General features: G+C 38.9%; 1 pseudogene; it reads left to right on the top strand.

Moving 5' to 3' along the window:
• The first annotated feature begins 765 nt into the window (after positions 1 to 765).
• LOC127433024 (CUE domain-containing protein 1-like) lies at positions 766 to 16,132 on the top strand (annotated as a pseudogene).
• The last annotated feature ends 1,561 nt before the right edge of the window (positions 16,133 to 17,693 follow it).

The following is a 17,693-nucleotide window of genomic DNA, read 5'->3' as shown; positions in this document are numbered from 1 at the left end:
TGACCTTTAGCTTCAACATTCTGTAAAAAGCCTGGGTGCTGGCTTTCACATTTGACTGCAAACTCACATTCAGGTCTTGCTCTATCTTAGTATGGAACACCCACTTGTTACAAGCCAATCAATTTCCAATGAATAAATTCAAGTCCCGCCATACATTTTTTTCTTGTTTATATTCTATTTGACTATAAATGCATCTTGAATTGAGAAATACATCAAAATACGTTTTAAACTGAGAAATGTAACAATATGAAAGTAAAATTAGTTGCGAATGCCATTTCATGGACTTTGACATTAATTTTAAACTGTGTTCTAGATTCCAAGCCATTAGATTGCATTTTACTTAGAAAAAATTGCATGTTTTAAGACAACATTTCAGAGATATGTTAAATGTGTTTATCCTTCATTTCTAAAAATCCAGAAAGTTAAAACAGAAGAGATGTAAAAATGTATATCTGTTTCATTGTTTTCCATGGATCATGCATTGATGATTACAATTTTGCTGTTGTGATGTAGGTCTTTGGAAGTGGGCCGCTGTTCATCTTTTGCCTTGAGAAAGGTATTCTGGGAAGCCCAGTTAACACTGGATGTGGTTGAGTCGTAGATATCAGCAGCAGAGGAAAAGTTTGTCTGATGCTGCCTCTCTTTATACTAATGCTCAGCTCCAGTGGCATTATGAGTGAATAACCAGCATGGTTGGAGGTGGCACATAGGTCAAGGGGTGGGGCCACTGGTGGATGGGCAGTTTTAAGGGAGGTTCTGTAAAAGATGACCAGCCTTTTCCGCCGGAGTAATGGGAACGGCAACCATGGTAGCAGTATGCGGGGAAGCAGCGCTGCCTCGTCAGGGCTCAATAACAGGAGGCCTTCATGTCAGGTCAGATGCTTGGAATTTAGCCAGGCTATGGATGACTGAAAGATCATGTTCCCCAGCATGGAGCATGAAGGTATCGAGTGTGTGTTGAGGACCAACAATGGGTCTATAGACTCTACCATTGACCAGCTCCTGCAGATGAGCTTAGACAGTCTGGCCACGGACGACAGCTCAGATTCTAATGACAGCATTCCTCCAGAGGTTAGTCAAGGAACCAGGAGAAAGAGTTTCAAGACGTTTTGATCTTGATACACCAGAGAATCTTTTCAATTGTTTTCTTAAAATAAGAACTTCATCTGGAAGTTGTGTCAAATCTTAAGCGAGTTATGAAGCTTTACAGGTTGTCAAGCACATGAGGCAATTTTATTGTAAAATGTACTTTTCTGTGTTTGACATCTAGAGCAAACCATGAGAGTGTGCTTCCAAATATCACTTAAAGATCCCATGATATCATTTTTTGGGACGAAACATACTCTTCACAAGTTTGTGAAAGCAGACACTTCTATCTTCGCAAGCTCGATTCTGTGTATTGTTGCATTCCAAAATGTGTGACCACAATTCAAAAAACAATGCAAGTACACATTGCATTCTGATCGTGGCCACAGGGGGCGCTATAGCTGACATTAATATGAACTGTTCACTTCTACTGCGAGTTTTCTCTTTCAAGTCAACTTCTATGATGGTGTAGTAAGGTAAAGTAAATATTTTTTTGCAACTTAACAAAATGTAAATTTTTGCATTTGGCAGACGCTTTTATCCAAAGCGACTTACAGTGCATTCATTTACTACATTTTATCAGTTTGTGTGTTCCATGGCAATCAAATCCATGATCTTGGCATTGCTGGCGCCATACTCTACCAGTTAAGCTACAGGAACTAAGGGGCCGTTTACACGACAATGTTTTGAACTAAAAACTTTTTATGCATTTTGGCTGTTCGTTTACACAACAATGGCGTTTCGCGGCCTGAAAACGCATACTTTTGAAAACGGTTTCAAAGTGCAAGTTTTTGAAATCGATGCCGTTATCGTCTCCGAGTAAACATACAAAAACGCGAATTTGTGAAAACGATGACGTTATGCGCATGCGTATTACGTGTTCAGTCTATAGGCATGCACACGAGTACTTAAAAACAACGCTCGAGACATTCAAAGCTACAATGACGGACTACAAGACTGTGTTTGTGCTGCTTAAGATTTTGAGTTTATTGACGCTTCTCCAGCAAAGTGTAGATTTACTGCATCACTACTACGACCAGCGATCACCATCTTCATTGTTTGTATTCACCGCTCTGTGGAAGAATGCCTATGTGCGCAGGCGCGTAGTGTTTCTTTACAAAGTGACATCGCCAACTACTGGCCTGGCATGCATAATACAGCGTTTTTAGTCGTTTTCGCGGATCCGTGTGAACAGAGATCGTTTTGACTACGTTGTCGTCTGTATGCGGAACTTTTAAAAAACGCAAAGGAAAAACGTTGCCGTTTTTTAGTACATCGTTGTCATGTAAACGTACCCTAAGATACCTACCCAAATTATAACACATCCAGTTTGATGGCACAGGCTTTTAATAGTAACTATATCGTCCCCTGGAGTACTTAGGTTTGCTACCTCCACAGAAACGAAAAGATGTTAAGCCTGACAAGCATTGGCAATGCGTTGGCCAAGCTCTCAAATCTGCATTTCAATCTTTTAACTTTGAGGCCATCTATATGGCAATAAAAGTTGACAAAATGAACTTTAAGCAGATATATGCATTTAAAATTACAGGCTTTCTTTTCCAGGAAAACAGACCAAAAATATTGATGACTCATCTTGCACGTGCAGGCGTATACAACGTTTTTGTCCAATCAAATGCTCTATAGAATAAGAATGTTCCTCCTCCAATACCACCTGTCGCCAACTAGCAATAGTAAGTAACAGATCATGGTTCATGGCTGTGATGTAAACTAAAGCCTATTGGCTGTTCTTTTAAAAAGCAACGAGCCCTTCCATATGTTCCAGACCATAGTACTGTTTCAATAGGAAATACGTTAACACAGGAGAGAAAACACAAACCACACTGAGTCAGTCTGATGTAATCTGGTCAGTTTGTTTATTACTGTGAGGCACTCTGTTTGTATGGTTGGATGCTGCATGCTAAGATTCCTTTCATTTTTGGAATCTGTTATTCTCTGACCTCTGCTGCAGGTCCTGGAGAGAACGCTAGAGCCGGACATCTCAGAAGAGGAGCCTCCACCCGTTTATGCCCCACCTTCCTATGACATGCACATCTATGACAGAAAGCATCCCGCAGCTGTTCCGTCCACCCCACCACCCAGGCAAGAAAACATTTTACAGTGTTTCACCTTTGAAGAAATTACTAAGAAATAGGCTGTTTTGTCTTTTCCCTGATAGATGTTGTAAAACGTTCACTCTGTTAAATGTTTGTTTGATTTTAGTCTCAGTCTAGTTGTGTAAAATGCCTGGTAGTCTTGAAGACCAGATTGTTTAATTATTCAGGGTGGTAAAAGCCTTGCCGTTATTTATTAAATTATGACTTTGATCCCAAATTGACACAACTGATCAATTAGTGTGTGTAGCCAAATAAACAACAGCATCTTAATAACGATTAAATCAAAAGATCAGGATCCCACCAGGTCTTTCTAGTTTATGAGAAGGAATTGGTTTTATTTTATACTCACTATTTTGCCAGGTTCGATGATTATCCCCCTCCTGGGCATCAGCGGGTTAGTGGATACAGGAACTGGAATCCACCGTTACTAGGCAACCTCCCTGATGACTTCCTGCGCATCCTACCTCAGCAGTCAGAGACTCTTCAGGTATATTTCTCAATCTTCCAACCTTGGACTGTTTCATAACGACAGATCTGTGTAATTTTATTAAGTAGCGGAATCAAAATGCCTTCATTACTGTACTTTATTACTTTGTTAACAAGGCCCATATTCTACACTTTGGTAGCATTCTTTATTTTCCCTGAAGTTCATTTCATAATCATGGTTTTTTGTATCAAAAATATCTCCTCTCATTTTTGCTATTGTACCTTTAAGACTTCTATTTATAAATGACCTCTGGTGTAATTGCCTAACCTTTGTGGACCACCCTTTAAAGGGACAGTTCACCCAAAAATTTAAATTCTCTCATCATTTACTCAACCCCATCCCAGATGTGTATGACTTTCTTTCTTCTGCAGAATACAAATAAATATTTTTAAAAGTATATTTCAGCTCTGTTGGTCTTTATAAAGCAAGAGAATGGTGGCCAAAACTTTGAAGGCCCAAAAGGCAGTATAAAAGTAATCCATAAGACTCCAGTGGTTAAATCCATATCTTCTGAAGCGATTTAATAGATGTGTGGGTGAGATACATTTAAGTCAATATTTAAGTCCTTTTTTAACTGTAAATATACACTTTCACTTTCACTTCCACATTCTGGTGTGGAAGTGACTTTCACTTTCACATTCAGCCACCTACTGGTTGGGGCTTGTCAAAGGTGGAGGTTGATAGTAAAAAAGGACTTAAATATTGACCTGTTTTTCACCCACACTTATCATATTCATTGAAGATGTAGATGTAGATTTAACCACCGGAGTCATATGGATTATTTATGTCTCCTTTATGTCATTTTTGTGATTAACTTTTTTTATTGATTCATATATTAAACAACAAAAAAAAAAAAAAACATATACAAACAGAATCAATACTTAACCCCCTCTATTACCATATATAAAAATAAGTAAATAAATAAAATATACTTTGTCATTTTTGGACCTTCTGAGTTCTGGTCACCATTCACTTGCATTGTATGGATGTACAGAGCTGAGATACTCTTCTAAAAATCTTTGTTTGTGTTCTGCAGAAGAAAGAATGTCACACACATCTGGGATGGCATAAGTGTGAGTAAATGATGAGAGAATTTTCATTTTTGGGTGAACTATCCCTTTAAGGCATTTCAGAGTTGACCCATTCGTCTCACGGATGGCTTTTTATGTCATATCAGGAAAAAATGTCCTTGGTGATTTCTGTCCCCCAACAGCAAAGTTACAGCAGTCTGTCTCAGCCATCCTCCTCTTCCTCCCTGTCATCCCTGGCACAGCTGTCGTCCAGTAGTAGTGCTCTGTCTGGTGGTGTTTGGTCCTCTGAACAGGACAGGAAGTTGAAGCAGTATTTGGAAGATGAGCGAATCGCTCTTTTCATGCAGAATCAGGAGTTCATGAAAGAACTCCAGCATAACAGAGACTTCCTCATTGCTCTGGAGATAGGTACACACACACACACACACACACACACACACACACACACACACACACACACATATAGATGTTTGCTTACTCGAATACATAGTCCATTGCCTTTTATTGATAGTATTATGATTGCACTTTATTTTACAGTTTGTGTACTTACCCAAGAAAGTACTGAGTATTTTTTGGTAACTACATGTACAGTACCTAATATAGGTTAAGATTAGGGTTGGGGTTAGGTTTAAGGTTAGTACCTAGTAATTACTGTAGTTGTATTTATATAGCATGTAAATTTAGAACAGTACTGTAAAATAAAGAGCTACCATTATCATTACTACAAAGTTATTAGTAATTATTAGACAAACCCTACTCCTAAAACAGTTTTTTTTTGTTTTGTTTTGCTTTTTTGCTTTGAGTATGTCCAAAAGTTCTTTGTTCAGATTTAGCTAACTTCTGGGGGCATTTTTCAGCCATTATATCCCCAAAAATAGAAGTTAGGAGAGAAACACTTACACACAGACTCATACTTACACACCCACTCTCACCTTTTCATGCATATTGAATATTCAATCCATGTTAAGATGAAATACAAAATTTCATTCAAATGAAAGAATTCATAAATCAACATTGCAATCCTTTTTTTCAGCCTCGTCCAATCTCTCCCTTATTATGCAGAACATTTTTAATCACTTTAATCTTCATATTTGTACCATTGCGCCACTCATTGCGCTCAAATGCATTTTCAAATGTACACACAGTGTGTATGTGTGTGTGAAAAGCTTTCATTCCTAACACACTGCGTGCAGTGCTGTCTTTCCACTCCACTGTCACTACTTGCTCTGTAGTGGCTGAACGTCATCTCTGCCCTCAGTGACCCTGTTACCTGCTGTGTTTTAGATCGTCAGAGGTGTGAGAAAACACAGTGCAGTCATTCATCTGCTTGCATGGAGAGCTCCACTGAAGGTAGATCACCTTCATCTTCATCCATCAGCCAAAAGGCACATGCAGAACTCAGAAAGACCACACTCTGCTCTGCCATGAAGCTTAATCTAATCCTGTCTGCGCCACCACATAGAGCATAACACACATCTCACTGTGTAACCGTCTGCGTAACTTTTTATTTAGGTGAAAACTGTGGCTCTGGTTCTGAGGTGGCCTGTTCATCCATTTCTGATGATGCCTTATTCTTGGAGAAACTCAAGCACATGGGCAAATGTAAGAAAAATACACACACACACACACACACACACACACACACATAGCAGATGCTGAAATCCACTGCACTTTCTTTAATCTAAGTGCTGTCATTCAGGAGGAGGCCTTTTTGCACACATTTGCTTTGATAAACTAGATTCTTTTTTTGTGATCAAATTTTTATTCACAACTGTCAGGTGTTAATATACAAACATGCCGTGGTGACCATGTAACCCTCCCTCGCTCCCTGTCCACTCTCTCTACTCCTTTAATGAGTGTTATTGTGAAAAGTGTGTAACATAAAGTAATAACCCCAACATACGCAAACTAATAAGAGTAAACATGACATAGGCATCTTACCATTGCATATGAGACACTTAAGGTAATTACATCCCTTGCAACAGTTCTTTAATTTGAGAGATGGCCCTTGTCCATGCAACAATAGTCTTTTGGGTGGCACCATGTATTCTTGCCACAGACACTTCCATGTGCAGAATGTCTGAGAATGAATACATCCAATGAGATATGGCCAATGAATGTGGAGGTTGTCAGCATAGGGCAAGCATTTTCTTGGCTGCTGTTAGTCCAGCGAATAACATTTTCTTTTGTATCAGAGAAAAACTGAAGGATGAATCATCATTTAAAAGCAGTCGTTTAGGGCAGCATGGTATATCAGTTCCAAGAATCTCTTTTAGAGCTCCAGATACCTGTCTCCAAAAATTGCAGACCCCAGGACAGTCCCAGAACATGTGAGTGTAGGTGCCCATGGATCCACCGGAGCATAAGTTGCAATTCGGAGAAGAGGAGAGTTTCATCAAATATTGTTTCCTGGGGGAAATATTGTTTCCTATGAACCATTTTTATAATGGATTAATTGGTGATTGGGATTTTTAGAGACATGCCTGAGATTATCAGTTTCTGTCCCTGTGTCACACAAATCTCTGCTAAATGTTCGGAATTGGTAGCTGTTTATAGGAGGCTTCCAGAAACAACATATATAATGCGGACACTATACTCCTCGTCTCCTCTTTTGCTACTAGTATGTAATGCATAGTAAGACAGGGGATGTCGGTATCCCATGGAACACCATATGCTCGCATGGCAGATCTTAAATGTAGATAAAAGAAAAAGGAAGACCCTGATAAATTGTATTCTCTTCTGAGATCATTAAACATCCGCAGGCCATTTTTCCCCATATGTCAGCTAAAATATGAATACCTCTATCACTCCACTCTGAAAATATAAAAGGTTTATTCCCTGTAAAAAGTTAATAATTATGAAACAATGGGGAATTAGAATGCCATATAGAGTCATTGTGAGAAAGCTTTGGTGCGCCACTCCAAATAGACAGAAGGTAGGCTTTTATAGGACCAAATTGTCGTTTCGCGTTCTTCAACGGTAGGCCAGAGTATATCAAATCCTGTAGCCGGTGAGGTAAGGCAAGGTTGAGTTCTATCGGTTGACAAGAGACCAAAGACTCAGGGATCAGCCAAACCGCTAAGGGATGCAAAATAAATGCCCAATGATATAATTTAAAATTTGGTAAGGCAAGGCCTCCAGCATCTTTGTTCTGCTGCAGTGTTGTATATTTTAGTCAAGGGGGTTTGCTGTTCCAAACAAACTTGGAAGCTAGCTTTTGAAGTTTTGCCCAATAGTCTGTAGTGGGCGATAATTGTATCATAGAAGAAAAAAAAATTATACGGGGCAATGCATCCATTTTGACAACAGAGACCCGAGCTTGCAAAGATAACAGTAATGAGTTAGATCCATCTCTATACGATTGTATATTCCTTGAAAGTTTTTTAAAGCTATGGTGTGCAATGATGAATAAATCTCGACACCCAGATATTTGAAACTAGATGCTATTGGAATACAGGTGGGCAGACCAGATTGGGAAAAATGAGTTATTTAAATGCATCAATGCTGATTTATTCCAGTTGATCTTATAACCGGAAAAAGAACTAAATAAATTGAATATAGAAAGAACTTGTGGTATTGAGTTATTAGCATCACTGACATATAGTAAAATATCGTCCGCATACAGAGAAATCCGATGTGATGTATTACAAATAGTAATTGGTTTCACCATGGCCTGTTGGCGAATTTTCTGAGCCAGAGATTCGAGAGAAAGAGCAAATAACAGAGGGAAGAGAGGACACCCCTGGCAAGTCCCACATGAGATTGCAAACTGCAAAGAGCAGATGACTCCTGTCATGACCATAGCAGAGGGATTAACATATAAAACTCTGATCATATTGATAAACACTCTGCCAAGCCGTAAACGTTCTAGTACTGTCCAGAGGTATTGCCAATCCAACCTATCAAAGGCTTTTTCGGCATCTAGAGGCAGTATAGAACATGGTGAGTCAATGCCGCTGGCCGCATGGATGATATGTAGTAGTCAGTGCGCATTATCGGCTGCCCAGCGTGATTTGATAAACCCAGTTTGATCGGTATGTACCAATTTAGGCATAAAGCTGTCCAGACGAGAGGCTAAGTCTTTAGCATACAATTTGACATCACTGTTTAGAAGGGAGAGTGGTCTATAATTTCCGCATTGCGGTAAGTCTTTGTCAGGCTTTGGAAGTAGAGTAATAATGGCCATGTTGGCACTATTATTAAAGGAGCTCAGAAGGTGGCTTGGTTTAGCCCCATTAAAATAATAGGTTCTCCTGGTTTTGTGTATCAGAATCTCAATTCTGCGCCACAGCAAAGTGTCGAGCTCTGTGCGTGTTATAGTTATTTCTTGTTGGGTTCTGTCAGAATACGAATACTGTTGAAGGCCCTCAAGCCTGCTCAGTTCAACTATCAACTTTAATCTAGTTTTATTTAAATGAGCCGCAAATGAGATTGAGAAATCCCGTATGCACCCCTTTACAGCGTCCCAGAGAAAGCGGGGATCGTCTACCGAACAGGTACTCACCTCTATGAACCACCCTAATTTCTCTTTCAGTGCTGCGCAAAACACTTTGTCCTTTAGCATGTCTAGTGGAGTAAAAAGTATACTGTCTCATAGTGGGGTGAAGAGTGCAAAATAAATAACTTAAACTTAGATCCAACATAAATTTGTTTAGAGCAATAGTTGACAGAGGTTGTGTTGAATAATTCTGCGAGCCAGAGCGGTCAAGAGAAACATCAGCCACCGCATTCATATCAGCACCAATGATAAGAAAACAGTCCAGAATTCGCAGAAGGGTTGTAGTTAAAGCAGGAAAATTTTGGCCTGTGATGTGAGCTTTAATGTATGACACCCTGCCACCCTCATCATTACACCTTTCCAAAATATTAAAAGGGAGCCTTCATCTCATTACCACAAGTGAACCTCGTGATTTACTATCTAGGTAGGATGATGTGACAACGTGATAGAATTTGTTAGAGAACCTCTGTATATCACTTTTCTCCAGATGAGCTGTTCAATCCGTTAACATTCCAGCTGATTATGTTAAGGGCTCCTGTATTCATTTTTAGGATTGCAAGATAGCTTATTCCAATAGCCAAATAGCCATATAACGCAAAACTGAATCTTCAGATGACACACAATACTGCTAAAGGAGAGAAACCCACCCACCATGGTCGCCACACCCCCGACAAACACCCTACAACCCAAAAAACTAAGAACAAAACTAGGAGAGAAGAACCACTCCCAGGAAATTAAAACAAAACAAAACCACATGAATAACCAACCATTGGACAACATGGCACCAAGAAAGGTGGCAGACCTACAGAAACCGCTTTTGCCCCCCCATCCGTCAAAATACTAATACTGAAAATGGCACTAATATTATCAAAGAGGCCCTCAATGTAAAGTAAATGGTAACATTGTGATTTACAATAATAACTGACCCGATTATCTCTGCAAAGACAGTCCTTTTGGTGGTACCTGGGATAACACCTTACCCATCTGCAACATTCTGTGCACCCAGACCACCCAAAAAGTCCTCGACCTCCAATGGAGATTTGAAGATGTGCTGTGTCATGCCTTGAGTCAGTTTAAGCTGTGCCGGATACATCAGAAAAGTTTGAAAGCCCATTTTCTGTGACTTGCTGGTAACCTTAAGATTGCACCGTAATCCGCGGTGAATCTGATGTCCCTCCCATCAACTTTGAGTGGAGATTTCCTGGCCGCCCTGAGAATCCGATCGTGGTCGGTGAAACGCAGCATCTTCATGATGACTGTTCGGGGCCTACCCAAAATGTTGGAGGGGCCTATACGGTGCACTCTCATAATCTCCGGTTTCACCTCAGCCAGTGCGGGGAACCATGTCGGAAGAGATGCTGCATTGTAAGCCATGAGGCTCGCAGCTTCCAACCCTTTGGGTTAGTTCATTATGCGAACATTATCCCTGCGGCTGCGGTCTTCCAAATCGGCTATCTTCTCCTCGTGGGACGCTAGTTTAGCGGAACACTTCTCATAGTTTTTTTCTATCTTGTTGACTCGTCTGTTCAAACTCGAATATCTGTCACGCAGTTCTCTGACCGCATTAGGACAAGTCGACAGCTCTGTCTGAATAGTGTCCAATCAGTCTTGTAGGGTTTTAAACTGCGCCTCAATAAATACTTGCTGCTTCTCCATAGCTGAAGCAATCATGGTGGCGAGAGATTCTTCTATCCTGTCAGCATTGTGTATTTGCTTGCGTTATGTTTGCATGCCGGCAGATTTTCCTTGACACGAAGACATAATGTGGCTTCCAACTGCAGAATATCTAAAGGGATCCACAAAACTAAGCTGCCATCATTCTCGCGGGTCACGTGACTCCCCCAATAAATTAGATTCTTAATCACTGTTTTGGTAATTATAGTTTTTATTTTGCTTTTTTATTTTTAGTGTCTTACACCAAGTTGTAGCTAATTTCTAAAGTCCAAAAAGAAAGCTCTGTCCAAACACCCTTCATATCCTAACTGTCTGTTCCAGCGTTACCACAAAGCTTGACACATTACAAACATATAATAAAAACATGCTTTTGTGATACAGGCTTTATTTAACCTTGCAAAAAATTTTGCCAATGCAATTACTAAGGTGGTGGAAAAGGCAGATAAGTGATTAATGAGCCGATATTTTTTTTAAGCAATTTATAAAATGTTAGAGAACTTTCTTAGCCTTTACTCATTAAAACGGGCACAGACACAGAGGCTACAAGAGTCCAGAATGAATTAAATCATAGATGCAGCTTACTGTGCAACAAAAATCAATCAATAAAAAATGAAGATTTGGAGCATAACACAGGACTATAAACAAGCCCGAATTACTTATTTTGGGACTCTTATTTTGAAATGACGGAGACTTGGCACTGTTACAATGCTCTATATATCAGTATTTACCAAATTAAGAATTTTTATAGTCTACATATTCAGCAGTTTTTTAAGGATTTTATATATATACTGTTTATAGTTATATACTGTATATATACACAGTTATATACTGTATATATACACTGATCAGCCACAACATTAAAACCACTGACAGGTGAAGTGAATAACATTGATTATCTCGTTACAATGGCACCTGTCAAGGGGTGGGATATATTAGGCAGCAAGTGAACATTCAGTTCTTGAATTTCATGTGTTGGAAGCAGGAAAATTGGGCAAGCTTAAGGATCTGAGCGACTTTGACAAGGGCCAAATTGTGATGGCTAGACCACTGGGTCAAAGCATCTCCCAAACGGCAGGTCTTGTGGTGTGTTCCTGGTTTGCAGTGGTTAGTACCTACCAAAAGTGGTCCAAGGAAGGACACCGGTGAACCGGCGACAGGGTCATGGGCGTCTAAGGCTCACTGATGCACTTGGAGAGTGAACGCTAGCCCGTCTGGTCCGATCCCACAGAAGAGATACTGGAGCACAAATTGTTGAAAAACGTAATGCTGGCCATGATAGAAAGGTGTCAGAACACACAGTGCATTGCAGCTTGCTGCATATGGAGCTGCGTAGCCGCAGACCGGTCAAAGTGCCCATGCTTACCCCTGTCCACCGCCTAAAGTGCCTACAATGGGCACATGAGCATCAGAACTGGACCATGGAGCAATGGAAGAAGGTGGCCTGGTCTGATGAATCACATTTTCTTTTAGATCATGTGGATGGCCGGGTGCGTGTGCGTCGAGTACCTGGGTAAGAGATGACAGCAGATACACTATGGGAAGAAGGCAGGCCGGTGGAGGCAGTGTGATGCTCTGGGTAATGTTCTGCTGGGAAACTTGGGTCCTGGCATTCATGTGGATGTAACTTTGACACGTACCACCTACTTAAAGATTGTTGCAGACCACGTACACCCCTTCATGGCAGCGGTATTCCCTGATGGCTTTGGCCTCTTTCAGCAGGATAATGCGCCCTGCTACACTGAAAAATTGTTCAGGAATGGTTTGAGGAAATGAAAAAGAGTTCAAGGTGTTGAATTGGCCTCCAAATTCCTCAGATCTCAATCCGATCGAGCATCTATGGGATGTGCTGGACCAACAAGTCCGATCAATGGAGGCCCCACCTTGCAAATTACAGGACTTAAAGGATCTGCTGCTAATGTCTAGGTGCCAGATTACACAGGATACCTTCAGAGGTCTTGTGGAGTCCATGCCTCGATGGGTCAGAGCTGTTTTGGCGGCACGAGGGGGACCTACACGATATTAGGCAAGTGGTTTTAATGTTGTGTACAGTACATATATTATACAGTATATACATACTAATATATATATATATATATATATATATATATATATATATATATATATTTGGGCGGGGTGAGCAAGAGACAGACACAGTGGGTGTGGCGTCAAGCCACGGAGGCATTTATTGAAAATAATACTAAACATAAAATGTCCAAAAAAGGGGAATAAATAGTGTCCAGGGTGAATGTTGATCAAAATAAAGGGAAATCTGGCATCCTCGTGGTGAAACGGGGCTACATGAAGGCTGGGGAATTGTCCATGGAATGGCCCAGGCGTGAGTGGGTCTGACAGCCGCACACACTCCCCTCCTTGGTCCGAGGCACGTGGGGCGGCGACATCCTTGGCGGCCTGTCTTCCCAGGCCCACGGCAGGTGAGAGGGGAAGGTGGCCCGGCCTCTAGCCTGTTGGCCGCAACACATGCTGTCTTCCACGGCGTCGCATCTAATTCACACCGAGGGTCCAAGGAGCGGGTCCGGCAATGCATCTAACTCAGTCTAACCCTCCCCGCTCTGCTCCTAGGCCTGCGAGGATACCAGTGTGTGCACACACGGAGAATAGAATGCTCTGCATTTATTTGGCAGCATTAATGAGGCTAAACACAAATCAGGTGTCCCTCATTCCCCTGCTGCCCAAACGTGGCTAATTAATTATGCGCCTCTTCTCTTCTCCTGCCCAACTCCCGTCGTGAACCTGGCTAAAGGACGGCTCTCAGAGGCGAGGCGATAATGACAAGAGGGAGGGGTGGGTCGTTCCTCCACAATATATACTGTATATATATATATATATATATATACACTACCGGTCAGAAGTTTTAAAACACTTGACTGAAGTGTTTCTCATGGTCTTAAAAATCTTTTGATCTGAAGGCGTATGCTTAAATGTTTGAAATTAGTTTTGTAGACAAAAATGAAATTGTGCCACCATATTAATTTATTTCATTATAAAACTAAAATTTAATAAAAAAAAATAAAAAAAAAAGTTTTTGAAATTGATAAAGAAAAGCAGCCAATAAGTGCCCAACATAGATGGAAACTCCTTCAATACTGTTTAAAAAGCATCCCAGGGTGATACCTCAAGAAGCTGGTTGAGAAAATGTCAAGAGTACATGTCTGCAAATTCTAGGCAAAGGGTGACTAATATGAAGATGCTAAAATATAACAGTTTTGATTTATTTTGGATTTTGTTTAGTCACAACATAATTCCCATAGTTCCATTTATGTTATTCCATAGTTTTGATGACTTTACTATTATTCTAAAATGTGAAAAAAAAATTATATTAAAGAATGAGTAAGTGTTTCAAAACTTTTGACCGGTAGTGTATATATATGTACATTGCTGTTACATTTCCATGTAGTTTCATTTTTCTTCTCATACCCTCAAACATGGAGGAATAAAAAAAAAACTATCGGGAACTATCGGCAAAGATTTTTGCAGATAACCGATTGTTCCAAAAAAGCAACTATCAGCACTGATTTATCGGTAAAAACCGACATGTTCTACCTTTATAAAGTGGTACTTACCATATTCATATACCATGGTTTTAACATGCTACTCTAAGCTATTTCAAATTATACAATGGTAATGCCATGGGTCATGTCTAAAAAACTGGCATTACCTTGGTACAATTTCTAAAAAACACGGTAATACCATCATACATTTAAAAAGTGTAATGAGAGCTTTTAACTTGTCTGGTTCTATTGGCTTTTAGCTTTACACTGATGTCAAAGCACAGATACCGCTGCCCTTAGAAACACTCTTGAGTTTAAGAAGTGCGGGTTGTCAAATATATCTGATTAGTGCTGTTATATTATGAATGTGAACAACCTGTATCTGGTTTGGTCTTTGACGTTCTCTCAGTCTGGGCTCTGCCACCTCCACTGTCAATCAACTGAATGATATAGAAGGGCCTCCACCAGGTAAATATTACATTTATTTATCTTTCTGCGAAATGTACTAGTGCCACTTCATAAAAATATATATATTGTGAAACATTATTATGTAAATTGTATGTATATGTGTTTGTAAGCTGAGGAATCAACAGACTCTCCGGAATAGAGGAAGGGGAGGAGTCAAATAAGGAGGTGATGTCATGGTAAGGACACAAATACATGTTTAGAATAATAGACCTTTTTCACACTCAGGGTTTTGGAACGCGGAAGTAAATGTTTGCAGGGTAAACTTCGACAGCGGTGAATGGGAGATCACAGCAGCTATTATTTTCACTTACCCATTTGCTCCCAGACCAAAAGAAAAAAGTCCACTATTACCTTTGAATGACTTTCCAGAAGAGGAAAAAAATAAGAGAGCGGAGGATTAAGCAAGTCAGATAGTAGAAGATGCCAAATTTACTGTCACTCTCTCAGCAGCTGTAATCTAAACCCCTCGCCGCTGTGGTAATTCATTTTTTAAAACTAATCCAGGGTAATATAACAACTGTTAAATAAGGCGGAAACACGTCATCACAGTTTGTGATAAAGATCTATAGCATACTACTATTGTAGCCTTCTATTTTTGCAGTATTACCTACTGCAAAACGGTACTGTGTGCTGTATGTGAATCTTCAGTATGCACTGAATACCCAGATGACCTAGATATATACAGTATAAATATATTATTGTTTATTATTATTATTATTTTTTTTTTTGACAGTTCTTTTCCATTCCTTCCTGTATGTTTCCTGACAGATGGATGGATCCTGGTCGGACTAGGATCATTTCTGAAAACAAATAAAACATCATCAAGATCAAGATTTTACTCGTTAGCATCCTGCAGTCCTTAAGTTACATCTGAATCATGAAATCATCATAGTTCCACTATTGTTTGTAATATTAACCTGTCTCTGATTTAGTGTCTGACTGCCATGGAGTGTCGCAATGTATCAGATATGGTGTTTTCAACCTACTCACAATGTAAAATAATATTCAAGACTTTTTTTAATTAAGCATAATTATGATTTTTGAAAATTCACAGTTAATTTTTCAAACATTCATGAAAGACATTTTACTTCTTAGTGTGAAGTAGAATCTCTCTTTGGTTGTGTATATTTACACTGAGATAGTAATTATTCAAATTACATTGTAATTCTCACAGTTTAGGCCTGTTGGCTGACTGTAAATCAGCAAGATTGATTTTCAGGGGAATCATTTTGTTTCTTAATAAATAAATTATGTTTTTAAATCAACACTTCTTCATTTCACTTTTCACTGTTAAACAGATTCCAGTTTACACCTAAAATACTGAAAGCTTTACAAATTTACTTTGATGATAAAAAAACAAAGCATGTTCATGCTTTTTGTTCGTTTGTTATTCTGCTATTCTGACACTAAATTCTGGTTGTGTTTGTTTCCTACTCATTGTTAGGAGCACATATTTAATCAGAAGTCAGTAGGTTTCTGGGGGAAAAATCAGGTTCCAAATTCAGTTATAGCAGTTTATAAATCAGAATTTTGTTCCAACTATTGTTCTGCTCCAGAACTGTATTTCCTATAAGAACCAGAAGAGGTTGCAAGACCCTGGCCATCAGACTAGTTCACCCATAAATGAAAAAATTATTTACTAGGAGGGTACAAGGGGGCTAAAGGTACCCCTTAAGGAAACTTTGCATTGCCCTGGTCACAAAATGTATCGAAATTGAAAAAATGTATTTATTTGTATTGAATATTGATGGAGCAACATAATTTGTGTGAAAAGAAATAATAACGGAAGGTTGTTTTGATTCAAATCCATTTAAAAAAAAAAAAAAGAAAAAAAAAAAGGTGGTGAGGGAGCCTTTTACCCAACATTTGGGGTAAAAGGCCCATGGGGGGGTTATAGGGATATTGTTTAGATATAGGGCCAATAGATATAAGTGTAAAATTAGTCAACTAATGCAAACAATTTTGAGACAGCGATGTGCTTTTTTGAGTAACAAATTAAGATGGTGCTGTTAATTTCCAACACATTTGGAATTTCATTACTTCTCAAGTATTTTATAAACAAATGAATCTCCATTGTAATTAAATCAGTCAATGTGATCCCACTTTGAACATTTTCAGAACAATTCTATTACCCACCCCACCCCACCCCCCAAAAAAAAAAAAAAAAAAAAAAAAATAATAATAATAAAAAAAAATAATAATATATATATATATATATATATATATATATATATATATATATATATATATATATATATATATATAATAAAAATGTGTTTATACCCTGCAACAGGGCTTTTTACCCCAAATACTATCCTTTCACTTATTGGACAGTTATTGACCTTAATTATACCTTAAACAAAACTGCAAATGATAAATAAGTATTTTGTCTCAAAATAAATGTGTTAATTTCAGGGATTTTCATTAGCTACATACATTTTCAACATTTTAAAAAATATTTAAAAATTAGATAAAATTGCCTTAAAATCAAACTTTATACACCACACGCAAAAATCTCATGGATCCGTGTTTTGGGAGAAAATAAAATGAAAGGAGCCTTTAGCCTAATTTGTCGTAACAAACCCATATTTCATTTCTTTATTTCTTGGAACACACAAGGTGATGTTAGGCAGCATATTATTATATCAGTCGCCATTCACTTCTACTACATCTCTTTGCCAAACAATGAAAGTGAAAGGTGACTGAGGCCATTATTCTTAATTTTGTTTTAATAACCTCAGCATTATACATTTTTTGTGTAATTACAAATATTAAACATTATACAGCAGGAAATGTATAAGTTCTGTATAACGTCGTCATTATGTC

This window comes from Myxocyprinus asiaticus, chromosome 42 (assembly GCF_019703515.2).
Source record: "Myxocyprinus asiaticus isolate MX2 ecotype Aquarium Trade chromosome 42, UBuf_Myxa_2, whole genome shotgun sequence".
Taxonomy (NCBI): domain Eukaryota; kingdom Metazoa; phylum Chordata; class Actinopteri; order Cypriniformes; family Catostomidae; genus Myxocyprinus; species Myxocyprinus asiaticus.
The sequence above is the reverse complement of the archived record's forward strand: the minus strand, read 5'-3'. Positions and strand labels throughout refer to the sequence as shown.